At 56.6% G+C, this 8,138-nt stretch overlaps 2 non-coding genes across 2 annotated transcripts; both read left to right on the top strand.

Moving 5' to 3' along the window:
- The first annotated feature begins 2,607 nt into the window (after positions 1-2,607).
- On the top strand, positions 2,608-4,517 carry LOC124608891. The gene has a single exon (XR_006979444.1). It is a non-coding gene; the product is annotated as a small subunit ribosomal RNA (ribosomal RNA).
- A 351-nt stretch (positions 4,518-4,868) lies between these two features.
- LOC124608349 lies at positions 4,869-5,023 on the top strand. The gene has a single exon (XR_006979019.1). It is a non-coding gene; the product is annotated as a 5.8S ribosomal RNA (ribosomal RNA).
- The last annotated feature ends 3,115 nt before the right edge of the window (positions 5,024-8,138 follow it).

Below are 8,138 nucleotides of genomic sequence, written 5' to 3'. Positions count from 1 at the left end.
CATAACCAGACTGGGAGGTCTACTCAGAAAACAGAATATCCCACCCTCCCGACAACCACCATTGCTCAGCTAAGCCACCAACACCCACACATGTACTACACAGGGGTGCACCCAACATCACAATACTGCCTCCTGTCACAGCACGCAAACAATGGCAGGAATGAAAGACACAGGTCTGCCACAAGCATGGAATCAGAGCGCCGGCTGTCATGAGCCAAAGGTGCATCCTGATGTGGCAAATCAGATGATGCCGCAGGCATCCACTTACTATAATCACAATCAACAAACCGGCCCCCCCCCCAATAGACCTTTCCTTACAACAATGTGTACCTTAACCTAACCCATATTGTACCTTAACCTAACCCATACTGTGCCTTAACCTAACCTATATTGCGCCTTAACCTAACCTATATTGCGCCTTAACCAAACCTATATTGCGCCTTTACCAAACCTATACTGCGCCTTAACCTAACCTATATTGCGCCTTAACCTAACCTATATTGCGCCTTAACCTAACCTATATTGCGCCTTAACCTAACCTATATTGCGCCTTAACCTAACCTATATTGCGCCTTAACCTAACCTATATTGCGCCTTAACCTAACCTATATTGTACCTTAACCTAACCCATATTGTACCTTAACCTAACCCATATTGTACCTTAACCTAACCCATATTGCGCCTTAACCTAACCCACATTGTACCTTAACCTAACCTACATTGCGCCGTAACGTAACCCAACACACGTTAGGCCTTAACCCAACACACGTTGGGCCTTAACCCAACACACGTTGGGCCTTAACCCAACACACGTTGGGCCTTAACCCAACACACGTTGGGCCTTAACCCAACACACGTTGGGCCTTAACCCAACACACGTTGGGTCTTAACCCAACACACGTTGGGCCTTAACCTGCTATGTACTTGTCATACGACGCGTTAAATTAGTGTAGTGTTGCCTAACTGCAACCCCCGCAATATAGTTTGCTACTCGCACTGCCCGGTCCCCAGTGTATCGCTTCATGTTAAACACCTTGCAGCTATACACTGTAATGTGGATGGCAGCAGGACGTACATGCTCAATGCCCTTCACAGTTGTTCATTGGCATTCGCATGGCGAAGCACTTAGCCTACGCTGTGGTACGGCCTGTGTCAACTGTCCGCTGATGTTGTACGTCCAAATCACACACTTTACTGCACATTGGTCCTCATGTACTGAATGATACATCGTGGTACATGTGACCGTACAACGATTGCGCCAACAACGGCGAACCATGCGGTCCAAATGTTGTGCACTCAGCTACGTGTCGTCTCCATATAAGAGCTGGATTGCAGTGTGGTATGCCCTGGATGGCGATCAGCATGAGCCGTCTGTTGATGTAGTGGCGCGTGTTGTCAGCCGTAGACGTCTCGTCTCACACACCGTGATAGCATGGTGCACTGCGTTCCACATCTGCGACATGCGACAGAGGCCGGTTGACAGTCGTTCGCGCAATGGACATCGCATACGTACGGGGGCCACCTTCCACGTGTTCGCGAAGCGTGCACATGTTGTTGCGTGTATGTGGGCAGACATAGTGTGTCGTGACACCTGACACAGGCATGCAACAATCGTTGAATTTGCAAATGGCGATGGACGTCTACGTTTGCTGGTGACGTTACGCAAATGAACAACTGGTAAACCGTTGTGGTGCGGTTGTTCTCGCTAGAGGTGAATCAGTGATGGCGACGATCGGTTGAGCTACCAACCGGCTGTTTCAGCGATACCCACCATGCCCACGAACGTGAATGGCATCTGGGTGTGAAGCGATACGCGGCGGTGGCTGGGTGGGACCGTCCCCGGCCGGTGAGGGGGGGCCTCCCGGCGTGCTGGCCGCGCGGTGCGTGGGCGCACGCGCTACAGCCGGCTGGTGGGGGCGGCCAGTGGCAGGCGCGCCGGCCGACGGAGGCGGCAGGCGGCGCAGCTGCGCGCCGGCGCAACCTGCCCGCGGCGCCGTGCGGCCAAAGTAGGTCCTCGCGGGCTCGGTGCGAAGCGCGGTGGACATCTGCAGTGTGCTGGTCCGATTGAGGCCTGTGTGCGCTGAGGATGCGCCGCCGCCCGGCGCTCGGCGCCGCGACGCCGTCTGCTGCTCGGTCGCCTCTGCGGTTCTCGCAGGTGGTTTGTATCGCAGCTGTGCGGACGTGTTGGCGTGTGCGCTGTGCTGGGAGAGTTCGCTTCAGCACCCAAGTGGGGCTTTTGTCCTTATGTGGCGCTGGCGTTGGAGCTGCCGGTCACCGTAGGTGGCGTGTGTTGTCTCCCGCCGGCAATGCCACGACAGCACGCTCCCGGGCCTCTGTCGGCAGCGGCAAGCTCAGTTGGGAGCACGGGTGGACGCACCTAAAGCGTCTACTCGCCAAACTCCGGGCGATTGCGCCTCTCTCGAACCCGACCAAGTACTTAGGACGGCGCTGCGCGCCGCCGGGACCTGAGAGGGTTTCGAGGTGTATTGTGCAGGGGAGCTCAGCCTCCTCCTGTTTGCAGAATAATCGAGCGGACGCTTGCGTGCTCGCGCGGGCCACCAGGACACACTCCCGGGCGGCCGGCTGCTCAGCTCTAGTTGACGCAGCTCCCTGGTTGATCCTGCCAATAGTCATATGCTTGTCTCAAAGATTAAGCCATGCATGTCTCAGTACAAGCCGCATTAAGGTGAAACCGCGAATGGCTCATTAAATCAGTTATGGTTCCTTAGATCGTACCCACGTTACTTGGATAACTGTGGTAATTCTAGAGCTAATACATGCAAACAGAGTCCCAACCAGAGATGGAAGGGACGCTTTTATTAGATCAAAACCAATCGGTCGGCTCGTCCGGTCCGTTTGCCTTGGTGACTCTGAATAACTTTGGGCTGATCGCACGGTCCTCGTAACGGCGACGCATCTTTCAAATGTCTGCTTTATCAACTGTCGATGGTAGGTTCTGCGCCTACCATGGTTGTAACGGGTAACGGGGAATCAGGGTTCGATTCCGGAGAGGGAGCCTGAGAAACGGCTACCACATCCAAGGAAGGCAGCAGGCGCGCAAATTACCCACTCCCGGCACGGGGAGGTAGTGACGAAAAATAACGATACGGGACTCATCCGAGGCCCCGTAATCGGAATGAGTACACTTTAGATCCTTTAACGAGTATCTATTGGAGGGCAAGTCTGGTGCCAGCAGCCGCGGTAATTCCAGCTCCAATAGCGTATATTAAAGTTGTTGCGGTTAAAAAGCTCGTAGTTGGATTTGTGTCCCACGCTGTTGGTTCACCGCCCGTCGGTGTTTAACTGGCATGTATCGTGGGACGTCCTGCCGGTGGGGCGAGCCGAAGGCGTGCGACGCGCCTCGTGCGTGCTCGTGCGTCCCGAGGCGGACCCCGTTGCAATCCTACCAGGGTGCTCTTGAGTGAGTGTCTCGGTGGGCCGGCACGTTTACTTTGAACAAATTAGAGTGCTTAAAGCAGGCAAGCCCGCCTGAATACTGTGTGCATGGAATAATGGAATAGGACATCAGTTCTATTTTGTTGGTTTTCGGAACCCGAGGTAATGATTAATAGGGACAGGCGGGGGCATTCGTATTGCGACGTTAGAGGTGAAATTCTTGGATCGTCGCAAGACGAACAGAAGCGAAAGCATTTGCCAAGTATGTTTTCATTAATCAAGAACGAAAGTTAGAGGTTCGAAGGCGATCAGATACCGCCCTAGTTCTAACCATAAACGATGCCAGCCAGCGATCCGCCGCAGTTCCTCCGATGACTCGGCGGGCAGCCTCCGGGAAACCAAAGCTTTTGGGTTCCGGGGGAAGTATGGTTGCAAAGCTGAAACTTAAAGGAATTGACGGAAGGGCACCACCAGGAGTGGAGCCTGCGGCTTAATTTGACTCAACACGGGAAACCTCACCAGGCCCGGACACCGGAAGGATTGACAGATTGATAGCTCTTTCTTGATTCGGTGGGTGGTGGTGCATGGCCGTTCTTAGTTGGTGGAGCGATTTGTCTGGTTAATTCCGATAACGAACGAGACTCTAGCCTGCTAACTAGTCGCGTGACATCCTTCGTGCTGTCAGCGATTACTTTTCTTCTTAGAGGGACAGGCGGCTTCTAGCCGCACGAGATTGAGCAATAACAGGTCTGTGATGCCCTTAGATGTTCTGGGCCGCACGCGCGCTACACTGAAGGAATCAGCGTGTCTTCCTAGGCCGAAAGGTCGGGGTAACCCGCTGAACCTCCTTCGTGCTAGGGATTGGGGTTTGCAATTGTTCCCCATGAACGAGGAATTCCCAGTAAGCGCGAGTCATAAGCTCGCGTTGATTACGTCCCTGCCCTTTGTACACACCGCCCGTCGCTACTACCGATTGAATGATTTAGTGAGGTCTTCGGACTGGTACGCGGCATTGACTCTGTCGTTGCCGATGCTACCGGAAAGATGACCAAACTTGATCATTTAGAGGAAGTAAAAGTCGTAACAAGGTTTCCGTAGGTGAACCTGCGGAAGGATCATTACCGACTAGACTGCATGTCTTTCGATGTGCGTGTCGTGTCGCGCAACACGCTACCTGTACGGCTCGCAGTATCCGTGCGCCGCGTGCGGAACCACGCGTGCTTCTCAAAACTAACGCCAATGTTGTGTGGTACGAGCGCTGAAGCGCTGGAGCGGCTGGCCTGCGGCACCTGGCGCCTGGCGCCGGTTTTGAATGACTTTCGCCCGAGTGTCTGTCCGCTCCGGTGTGGAGCCGTACGACGCCCATCGGCCGTGAGGCCGTTGGACACAGAACGCTTGAACAGGGGCCGCCACACGCCTACGTCCCGCCTATGCAACTGTCTTGAAAGAGACAGTGGAAACTAAGAAAAGATCACCCAGGACGGTGGATCACTCGGCTCGTGGGTCGATGAAGAACGCAGCAAATTGCGCGTCGACATGTGAACTGCAGGACACATGAACATCGACGTTTCGAACGCACATTGCGGTCCATGGATCCCGTTCCCGGGCCACGTCTGGCTGAGGGTCGGCTACGTATACTGAATCGCGCGGCGTTTGCCCCGCTTCGCAGACCTGGGAGCGTCGCGGCCGCCTGTGGGGCCGGCCGCGCCTCCTTAAACGTGCGATGCGCGCCCGTCGCCTGGCGGTTCGCATACCGGTACTTACTCGGTAGCGTGCACAGCCGGCTGGCGGTGTGGCGTGCGACACCTCGTACAACGACCTCAGAGCAGGCGAGACTACCCGCTGAATTTAAGCATATTACTAAGCGGAGGAAAAGAAACTAACAAGGATTCCCCCAGTAGCGGCGAGCGAACAGGGAAGAGTCCAGCACCAGACCCCGCAGGCTGCCGCCTGTCGTGGCATGTGGTGTTTGGGAGGGTCCACTACCCCGACGCCTCGCGCCGAGCCCAAGTCCAACTTGAATGAGGCCACGGCCCGTAGAGGGTGCCAGGCCCGTAGCGGCCAGTGCGAGCGTCGGCGGGACCTCTCCTTCCGGTCGGGTTGCTTGAGAGTGCAGCTCCAAGTGGGTGGTAAACTCCATCTGAGACTAAATATGACCACGAGACCGATAGCGAACAAGTACCGTGAGGGAAAGTTGAAAAGAACTTTGAAGAGAGAGTTCAAAAGTACGTGAAACCGTTCTGGGGTAAACGTGAGAAGTCCGAAAGGTCGAACGGGTGAGATTCACGCCCATCCGGCCACTGGCCTCCGCCCTCGGCAGATGGGGCCGGCCGCCCGCGCGGAGCAATCCGCGGCGGGATCGTGTCTGGTTGCCTTTCCACTCGCCGCGGGGTGGGGCCGTTCCGGTGTGCGGTGGGCCGCACTTCTCCCCTAGTAGGACGTCGCGACCCGCTGGGTGCCGGCCTACGGCCCGGGTGCGCAGCCTGTCCTTCCGCGGGCGGAATAATCGCTCCCGTCAGCGGCGCTTCAGCTTTGGACAATTTCACGACCCGTCTTGAAACACGGACCAAGGAGTCTAACATGTGCGCGAGTCATTGTACGAAACCTAAAGGCGTAATGATTGTGAAGGTCTCGCCTTGCGCGGGCCGAGGGAGGATGGGGCTTCCCCGCCCTTCACGGGGCGGCGGCCTCCGCACTCCCGGGGCGTCTCGTCCTCATTGCGAGGTGAGGCGCACCTAGAGCGTACACGTTGGGACCCGAAAGATGGTGAACTATGCCTGGCCAGGACGAAGTCAGGGGAAACCCTGATGGAGGTCCGTAGCGATTCTGACGTGCAAATCGATCGTCAGAGCTGGGTATAGGGGCGAAAGACTAATCGAACCATCTAGTAGCTGGTTCCCTCCGAAGTTTCCCTCAGGATAGCTGGTGCTCGTACGAGTCTCATCCGGTAAAGCGAATGATTAGAGGCCTTGGGGCCGAAACGACCTCAACCTATTCTCAAACTTTAAATGGGTGAGATCTCTGGCGTGCTTGATATGCTGAAGCCGCGAGCAAACGACTCGGATCGGAGTGCCAAGTGGGCCACTTTTGGTAAGCAGAACTGGCGCTGTGGGATGAACCAAACCCCGAGTTAAGGCGCCCGAATCGACGCTCATGGGAAACCATGAAAGGCGTTGGTTGCTTAAGACAGCAGGACGGTGGCCATGGAAGTCGGAATCCGCTAAGGAGTGTGTAACAACTCACCTGCCGAAGCAACTAGCCCTGAAAATGGATGGCGCTGAAGCGTCGTGCCTATACTCGGCCGTCAGTCTGGCAGTCATGGCCGGTCCTTGCGGCCGGCCGCGAAGCCCTGACGAGTAGGAGGCTCGCGGCGGTGGGCGCAGAACGGTCTGGGCGTGAGCCTGCCTGGAGCCGCCGTCGGTGCAGATCTTGGTGGTAGTAGCAAATACTCCAGCGAGGCCCTGGAGGGCTGACGCGGAGAAGGGTTTCGTGTGAACAGCCGTTGCACACGAGTCAGTCGATCCTAAGCCCTAGGAGAAATCCGATGTTGATGGGGGCCGTCATAGCATGATGCACTTTGTGCTGGCCCCCGTTGGGCGAAAGGGAATCCGGTTCCTATTCCGGAACCCGGCAGCGGAACCGATACAAGTCGGGCCCCTCTTTTAGAGATGCTCGTCGGGGTAACCCAAAAGGACCCGGAGACGCCGTCGGGAGATCGGGGAAGAGTTTTCTTTTCTGCATGAGCGTTCGAGTTCCCTGGAATCCTCTAGCAGGGAGATAGGGTTTGGAACGCGAAGAGCACCGCAGTTGCGGCGGTGTCCCGATCTTCCCCTTGGACCTTGAAAATCCGGGAGAGGGCCACGTGGAGGTGTCGCGCCAGTTCGTACCCATATCCGCAGCAGGTCTCCAAGGTGAAGAGCCTCTAGTCGATAGAATAATGTAGGTAAGGGAAGTCGGCAAATTGGATCCGTAACTTCGGGATAAGGATTGGCTCTGAGGATCGGGGCGTGTCGGTCTTGGTCGGGAAGTGGGTCAGCGCTAACGTGCCGGGCCTGGGCGAGGTGAGTGCCGTAGGGGTGCCGGTAAGTGCGGGCGTTTAGCGCGGGCGTGGTCTGCTCTCGCCGTTGGTTGGCCTCGTGCTGGCCGGCGGTGCAGGATGCGCGCGCCTGCGCGGCGTTCGCGCCCCGGTGCTTCAACCTGCGTGCAGGATCCGAGCTCGGTCCCGTGCCTTGGCCTCCCACGGATCTTCCTTGCTGCGAGGCCGCGTCCGCCTTAGCGTGCTCCTCCGGGGGCGCGTGGGTGCGCGGATTCTCTTCGGCCGCCATTCAACGATCAACTCAGAACTGGCACGGACTGGGGGAATCCGACTGTCTAATTAAAACAAACCATTGCGATGGCCCTAGCGGGTGTTGACGCAATGTGGTTCGATTTCTGCCCAGTGCTCTGAATGTCAACGTGAAGAAATTCAAGCAAGCGCGGGTAAACGGCGGGAGTAACTATGACTCCCAAAGCCCACCTGATGCGTAATATATGGACCCTCTCGATTCACCCCTCAGCATCATTGTGGTGTCGGGTGGACGATGGTTCGATTAGCCTCTCGGTGGGAAATCCTAGCTCTGGCCTTCAAGTGGCGGGAGTCGTGAGGGTGCTGTGAAAGGTTACGCGTAGGTGTACCTTTCCAGTATCCCGACCGACAGAGCAGGGTGCTTTTTCGGGCTTGGGGGTTACCTCCCCCCCTGCCT

Source organism: Schistocerca americana, chromosome 3, assembly GCF_021461395.2.
Source record: "Schistocerca americana isolate TAMUIC-IGC-003095 chromosome 3, iqSchAmer2.1, whole genome shotgun sequence".
Classification (NCBI taxonomy): Eukaryota; Metazoa; Arthropoda; class Insecta; order Orthoptera; family Acrididae; genus Schistocerca; species Schistocerca americana.
The sequence above is the reverse complement of the archived record's forward strand: the minus strand, read 5'-3'. Positions and strand labels throughout refer to the sequence as shown.